General features: G+C 41.1%; 1 non-coding gene across 1 annotated transcript; it reads left to right on the top strand.

Annotated features, from left to right (window-relative positions):
• Positions 1–3,732: 3,732 nt before the first annotated feature.
• LOC130983349 (small nucleolar RNA R71) lies at positions 3,733–3,836 on the top strand. The gene has a single exon (XR_009087345.1). It is a non-coding gene; the product is annotated as a small nucleolar RNA R71 (small nucleolar RNA).
• The last annotated feature ends 4,503 nt before the right edge of the window (positions 3,837–8,339 follow it).

The following is an 8,339-nucleotide window of genomic DNA, read 5'->3' as shown; positions in this document are numbered from 1 at the left end:
AAGAAAGGTGATGGATTCATAGGACATTCATAACTTTAAGGCATAGACACTAAGACACTAATGATCATAAGACACAAACATGGATAACATAAAGCATAAAATTCGAAAAACAAAGGAATAAAGAACAAGGAAATCAAGGAATGGGTCCACCTTAGTGATGGCGGCTCTTCCTTGCTTTTGAAGGTCCTATGGAGTGCTTGAGCTCCTCAATGCCTCTTCCTTGTCTTTGTTGCTCCTCCCTCATGATTCTTTGATCTTCTCTAATTTCATGGAGGAGAATGGAGTGTTCTTGGTGCTCCACCCTTAGTTGTCCCATATTGGAACTCAACTCTCCTAGGGAGGCATTCAGTTGCTCCCAATAGTTTTGTGGAGGAAAGTTCATCCCTTGAGGAATCTCAGGGATTTCTTGATGAGAGGGGTCTCTTGTGTATTCCATCCTTTTCTTGGTGATGGGCTTGTCCTCATCAATGGGGATATCTCCTTCTATGTCAACTCCAACTCATGAACTTCTATTTCTTCTCCAATCATGATGCTATGGATCATGATGGCCCGGTCTATGGTAACTTCGGACCGGTTGCTAGTGGGAATGATTGAGCGTTGTATGAACTCTAACCATCCTCTAGCCACGGGTTTGAGGTCATGCCTTCTCAATTGAACCGGCTTTCCTCTTGAGTCTTGCCTCCATTGTGCGCCCTCTTCACATATGACTGTGAGGACTTGGTCCAACCTTTGATCAAAGTTGACCCTTCTAGTGAAAGGATGCTCATCTCCTTGCATCATAGGCAAGTTGAACGCCACCCTCACACTCTCCGGACTAAAATCCAAGTATTTCCCCCGAACCATAGTGATATAATTCTTTGGATTCGGGTTCACACTTTGGTCATGGTTCTTTGTGATCCATGCATTGGCATAGAACTCTTGAACCATCAAGATTCCAACTTGTTGAATGGGGTTGGTGAGAACTTCCCAACCTCTTCTTTGGATCTCATGGCGGATCTCCGGATATTCACCCTTTTTGAGTAAAAAGGGGACTTCGGGGATCACCTTCTTCAAGGCCACAACTTCATAGAAGTGGTCTTGATGCACCCTTGAGAGGAATCTATCCATCTCCCATGACTCGGAGGTGGAAGCCTTTGCCTTCCCTTTCCTCTTTTTAGAGGTTTCTCCGGCCTTGGATGCCATAAATGGTTATGAAAAAGCAATGCTTTTGCCACACCAAACTTAAAATGTTTGCTCGTCCTCGAGCAAAAGAAGAAAGAAGAGAGTAGAAGAAGAAGAAATGAGGAGGAGGGAGATGGTGGTGTATTCGGCCAAGGAGGGGGAGAAGTGGTGTTTAGGTAGTGGGAAAATGAAGGGGTAAAGAGGGGTTTATATAGGAAAGAGGGGGATGAGGGTTCGGCCATTTGAGGGTGGGTTTGGGAGGGAAAGTGGTTTGAATTTGAAGGTGAGGTTGGTGGGGTTTTATGAAGGATGGATGTGAGTGGTGAAAGAAAGATGGATTTGATAGGTGAGGGGTTTTTGGGGAAGAGGTTTTGAGGTGATTGGTGAGTGGGGGAAGAAGAGAGAGAGTGATGGTAGGGTCCTGTGGGGTCCACAGATCCTGTAGTGTCAAGGAAAAGTCATCCCTGCACCAAAAGTTGCTCAAAATCACGTTTTGAGCCATTTCTGGCGTTAAACGCCGGGCTGGTGCCCATTCCTGGCGTTTAACGCCAGGTTGTTGCCCTTTACTGGCGTTTAACGCCAGTCTGGTGCCCTTTTCTGGCGTTAAACGCCCAGAAAGGTGCCAGACTGGGCGTTAAACGCCCAACTGCTAGGCTGACTGGCGTTTGAACGCCAGCAGCATCTTCCTCCAGGGTGTGCTGTTTTTCTTCCTGTTTTTCATTTTGTTTTTGCTTTTTTCATTGTTTTTGTGACTTCTTATGATCATCAACCTACAAAAAAAGATAAAATAACAAAAGAAAATAATTAATTATAAAACATTGGGTTGCCTCCCAACAAGCGCTTCTTTAGTGTCATTAGCTTGACAGAGGACTCCCATGGAGCCTCAGAAACACTCAGAACCGTGTTGAAACCTCCCAACACCAAACTTAGAGTTTGAATGTGGGGTTTCAACACCAAACTTAGAGTTTGGTTGTAGCCTCCCAACACCAAACTTAGAGTTTGACTGTGGAGGCTCTGTTTGGCTCTGTTTTGAGAGAAGCTCTTCATGCTTCTTCTCCATGATGACAGAGGGATGTCCTTGGGCCTTAAACACCAAGGATTCTTCATTCACTTGAATGATCAACTCTCCTCTATCAACATCAATCACAGCCTTTGCTGTGGCTAGGAAGGGTCTGCCAAGGATGATGGATTCATCCATGCACTTCCTAGTCTCTAGGACTATGAAGTCAGTAGGGATGTAATGGTCTTCAATCTTCACCAAAACATTCTCTACAAGTCCATGAGCTTGTTTTCTTGAGTTGTCTGCCATCTCTAATAAGATTCTTGCAGCTTGCACCTCTAAGATCCCTAATTTCTCCATTACAGAGAGGGGCATGAGGTTTACACTTGACCCTAAGTCACACAAGGCCTTCTTGAAGGTCATGGTGCCTATGGTACAAGGTATAGAAAACTTCCCAGGATCCTGCCTCTTTTGAGGTAGTTTCTGCCTAGACAAGTCATCCAGTTCTTTGGTGAGCAGGGAGGTTCATCCTCCCAAGTCTCATTTCCAAATACTTGTCATTTAGTTTCATGATTGCTCCAAGGTATTTAGCAACTTGCTCTTCAGTAACATACTCATCCTCTTCAGAGGAAGAATACTCATCAGAGCTCATGAATGGCAGAAGTAAGTCCAATGGAATCTCTATGGTCTCATTTTGAGCCTCAGATTCCCATGGTTCCTCATTGGGGAACTCACTGGAGGCCAGTGCACGCCCATTGAGGTCTTCCTCAGTGGCGTTCACTGCCTCTCCTTCCTCCCAGAATTCGGCCATGTCTATGGCTTTGCACTCTCCTTTTGGATTTTCTTCTGTATTACTTGGAGAGTGCTAGGAGGGAGTTCAGTAACTTTCTTGCTCAGCTGACCCACTTGTCCTTCCAAATTTCTGATGGAGGACCTTGTTTCATTCATGAAACTTTGAGTGGTCTTTATTAGATCAGAGACCATTGTTGCTAAGTCAGAAGTATTCTGCTTAGAACTCTCTGTCTGTTGCTGAGAAGATGATGGAAAAGGCTTGCCATTGCTAAACCTGTTTCTTCCACCATTATTGTTATTGAAACCTTGTTGAGGTCTCTCTTGATTCTTCCATGAGAGATTTGGGTGATTCTCCATGAAGAATTATAGGTGTTTCCATAGGGTTCTCCTAGGTAATTCACCTCTTCCATGGAAGGTTCTCAGGATCATAAGCTTCTTCCTCAGATGAAGCATCCTTAGTACTGTTTGGTGCATTTTGCATTCCAGACAGACTTTGAGAAATCAAATTGACTTGTTGAGTCAATATCTTATTCTGAGCCAGTATGGCATTCAGAGCATCAATCTCAAGAACTCCTTTCTTCTGATTAGTCCCATTGTTCACAGGATTTCTTTCAGAAGTGTACATGAATTGGTTATTTGCAACCATTTCAATCAGTTCTTGAGCTTCAGTAGGCGTCTTCTTCAGATGAAGAGATCCTCCTGCAGAGCTATCCAAGGACATCTTAGATAGTTCAGAGAGACCATCATAGAAAATACCTATGATGCTCCATTCAGAAAACATGTCAGAAGGACATTTTCTGATTAATTGTTTGTATCTTTCCCAAGCTTCATAGAGGGATTCTCCATCCTTTTGTCTAAAGGTTTGGACTTCCACTCTAAGCTTACTCCATCTTTGTGGTGGAAAGAATTTTGCCAAGAAGGCATTGACTAGCTTTTCCCATGAGTCCAGGCTTTCTTTAGGTTGAGAGTCCAACCATATTCTAGCTCTGTCTCTTACAGCAAAAGGGAATAGCATCAGTCTATAGACTTCAGGGTTAACCCCATTAGTCTTGACTGTGTCACAGATTTGCAAGGATTCAGCTAAAAACTGATGAGGATCTTCCATTGGAAGTCCATGGAACTTGCAATTCTGTTGCATTAGAGAAACTAATTGAGGCTTAAGCTCAAAGTTGTTTGCTCCAATGGCAGGGATAGAGATGCTTCTCCCATAAAAATCAGGAGTAGGTGCAGTAAAGTCACCCAGCACCTTCCTTGCATTGTTTGCATTGTTGTTGTTTTCTGCTGCCATGTTTTCTTCCTTGAAGAATTCGGTCAGGTCCTCTAAAGAGAGTTGTGCTTTGGCTTCTCTTAGCTTTCTCTTCAAAGTCCTTTCGGGTTCAGGATCAGCTTCAACAAGAATGCCTTTGTCCTTGCTCCTGCTCATATGAAAGAGAAGGGAACAAGAAAATGTGGAATCCTCTATGTCACAGTATAGAGATTCCTTTAAGTGTCAGAGGAAAAGAGAAATAGAAAGAAGAAGGAGAAGATAAATTCGAACTTTAGTTAGATAAGGTTCGAATTGTGCATTGAGAAGGAGTGGCACTCCATAAATAGAAGGATGTGAGAAGGAGGGAAGAAGATTTTCGAAAATTAATTAAAATACTTTGAAAACATTTTTGAAAAACATCAATTGATTTTCGAAATCAAAGTGGAAAAGAAACCAAGTGATTTTGAAAAAGATTTTGAAATTAGAAATTAAAAAGATTTGATTGAAAACTGTTTTGAAAAAGATGTGGTTAAAAAGATTTAATTGAAAAGTTATGAGTTTAAAAAAAAAATGTGATTGAGAAGATATGATTTGAAAACATTTTTAAAAGATATGATTTGAAAACCATTTGAAAAGATATGATTTTAAAAATGAATGACTTGCCTAACAAGAAAGATATGATTTGAAACATTCAAACCTTTCTCAACAGAAAAGGTAACAATCTTGTGATGTTCAATCAAATCATTAATTGTTAGTAAGTATCTTTTAAAAAGGAAAGAAATTGATTTTGAAAACATTTGATTGAAAAGATTTGATTGAAAAAGATTTGATTTTGAAAAACTAAAAAAAATTTGATTTTGAAAACAAAATCTTCCCCCTGCACCATCCTGGCGTTAAACGCCCAGAATGGTATACATTCTGGCGTTTAACGCCCAAAATGCACCCTTTTTGGGCGTTAAACGCCCAACCAGGTACCCTGGCTGGCGTTTAAACGCCAGTCTGCCTTCTTCACTGGGCATTTTTGAATGCTCAGCTTTTTCTGTATAATTCCTCTGCAGCATGTTTTGAATCTTCAATTCTTTGTATCATTGACTTGAAAGGACACAAATTAAAAATATTTTTGGATTTTTTTGATAATCAAAATGCAAAAGGAATCAATTAACAATGCATGCAAGACACCAAACTTAGCAGTTTGTGTACTACTGACACTAACAACATGAAAATGCATATGAGACACACAAAATACTTCAAGTCAATAGAATTCAAAGATCAAAACAAAGAAATATATGCATGGATTCGAAAAATATAACAAAAACATGCATTTGACACCAAACTTAGGATGAGACACTAAACTTATGCACGAAACATCAAATATTTTTTGTCTTTTTGGTTTTGTAAAAATTTTTTTTGTGTTTTTCGAAAATTAAGTGAAAAAAAAGTATCAAAATTCTTAATGAGAATTCCAGGAATCAGTGCAATGCTAGTCTAAGGCTCCGGTCCAGGAATTAGACATGGCTTCACAGCCAGCCAAGCTTTCAAAGAAAGCTTCGGTCCAAAACACTAGACATGACCAAGGTCAGCCAAGCCTTAGCAAATCACTGCTCCAACAGCAAGATTGATACGAAATCAACAAGCTCTTGTGGTGATAAGTTGAAACCTCGGTCCAATCAGATTAGACATGGCTTCTCAGCCAGCCAGATTTCAACAAATCATCATGAAACTCTAGAATTCACCTTCAAGAATTTCAAAAAAAATACCTAATCTAAGCAACAAGATGAACCGTCAGTTGTCCAGCCTAAACAATCCCGGGCAATAACACCAAAAATTTGATGTTGTTGCCGGATCTTGGCTCTGATGTTACCAAAAGCTTGCTCAAAACATGAACAATCCCCGGCAACGGCGCCAAAAACTTGGTCGGCGAAATTGTGAACTATACTTTTTCACAACTCTCATAATCCCTGGTAATGGCTCCAAAAACTTGGTGCGCTTAATACCATGGCATTACACAACTTCGCACAACTAACCAGCAGTGCACTGGGTCGTCCAAGTAATAAACCTTACGTGAGTAAGGGTCGATCCCACGGAGATTGTTAGTATTGAAGCAAGCTATGGTCATCTTGTAAATCTTAGTCAGGCAAACTCAGATATATATGGTGATGAACGAAAATAACATAGAAGATAAAGATAGTGATACTTATGTATATCATTGGTGTATGAGCTTCAGACAAGTGTATGAAGATGCCTTCCCTTCCGTCTCTCTGCTTTCCTACTGTCTTCATCCAATCCTTTCTTACTCCTTTCCATGGCAAGCTCGTATAGGGTCTCACTGTTGTCAGCAGCTACCTCCCATCCTCTCAGTGAAAGCGATTGCATATGTCCTGTCACGGCATAGCGGAATTCATCTGTCGGTTCTCAATCAGGCGCGGAATAGAATCCAGTGATTCTTTTGCGTTATCACTAACGCCCCCGCCCTCAGGGTTTGAAGCACGTCACAGTCATTCAGTCATTGAATCCTACTCAGAACACCACAGACAAGGTTAGACCTTCCGGATTCTCTTGAATGCTGCCATCAGGTCCTGCCTATACCACGAAGACTCCGAAGAATCCAAGAGATATTCACTGAGCCTCGAATGCTTGTAGAACAAGAATGGTTGTCAGTCACCTTGTTCATAGGTGAGAGTGGTGATGGGCGTCAATCATCACCATCATCATGTTGAAGAACAAGTGATATCTTGGTAAAAGAACAAGCGGAATTGAATGGAAGAACAATAGTAATTGCATTAATACTCGAGGTACAGCAGAGCTCCACACCCTTAATCTATGGTGTGTAGAAACTCCACCGTTGAAAATACATAAGAACAGGGTCTAGGCATGGCCGAATGGCCAGCCTCCCAAAGATCTAAGATAGCATAAAAGTCTCGATAGCTACCAAAGTCTCGATAAAAGCTCCTTAATACAATAGTAAAAGGTCCTACTTATAGAAAACTAGTACATAGATGAGTAAATGACATAAAAATCCACTTCCGGGCCCACTTGGTGTGTGCTTGGGCTGAGAAATCAAGGAAATTCGTGTAGAGACCTTTTCTGGAGTTAAACGCCAGCTCCCATGCCAGTTTGGGCGTTTAACTCCAACTTTTATTCCTGTTCCGGCGTTTAACGCTGGAATTCCTGAGGCCGGATTGCTTCGCGGGTTTGGGCCATCAAATCTTGGACAAAGTATGGACTATTATATATTGCTGGAAAGCCCTGGATGTCTACTTTCCAACGCCGTTGAGAGCGCGCCAATTGGGCTTCTGTAGCTCCAGAAAATCCACTTCGAGTGCAGGGAGGTCAGAATCCAACAGCATCTGCAGTCCTTTTTGGTCTCTGAATCAGATTTTTGCTCAGGTCCCTCAATTTCAGCCAGAAAATACCTGAAATCACAGAAAAACACACAAACTCATAGTAAAGTCCAGAAAAGTGAATTTTAAATAAAAACTAATAAAAATGTACTAAAATCTAACTAAAAGATATCAAAAACATACTAAAAACAATGCCAAAAAGTATACAAATTATCCGCTCATCATGTGACATAGAGGATTCCTCTTCTTTTCTTGTTTTCTTCTCCTTCATATGAGCAGAAACAAGGAAAAAGGCACTCTTGTTGAAATTGATCCTGAACCTGAAAGGACTCTGAAGAGAAAACTAAGAGAAGCTAAATCTAAAGGTAACCTTTCAGAAATTTTCGAACAAGAGAAGGAGATGGCAGCCGAACCCAACAACAATAATGCAAGGAGAATGCTTGGTGACTTCACAAAACCAACGTCCAAATTTGATGGAAGAAGCATCTCCATTCCTGCCATTGGAGCCAACAATTTTGAGCTTAAGCCTCAACTAGTTGCTTTAATGCAACAGAACTGCAAGTTTTATGGACTTCTATCTGAAGATCCTTACCAGTTTTTAACTGAGTTCTTGTAGATTTGTGAGACTGTAAAGACAAATGGAGTTGATCCTGAAGTCTACAGACTCATGCTTTTCCCTTTTGCTGTAAGAGACAGAGCTAGAATATGGTTGGATTCACAACCTAAGGATAGCCTGGACTCCTAGGATAAGCTGGTCACGGCTTTCTTGGATAAATTCTTTCCTCCTCAAAAGCTGAGC

The sequence above is a fragment of the Arachis stenosperma genome, chromosome 5 (genome assembly GCF_014773155.1).
Source record: "Arachis stenosperma cultivar V10309 chromosome 5, arast.V10309.gnm1.PFL2, whole genome shotgun sequence".
NCBI lineage: Eukaryota > Viridiplantae > Streptophyta > Magnoliopsida > Fabales > Fabaceae > Arachis > Arachis stenosperma.
Note: the sequence above shows the minus strand (reverse complement) of the source record. Positions and strands in the feature narration are given on the sequence as shown.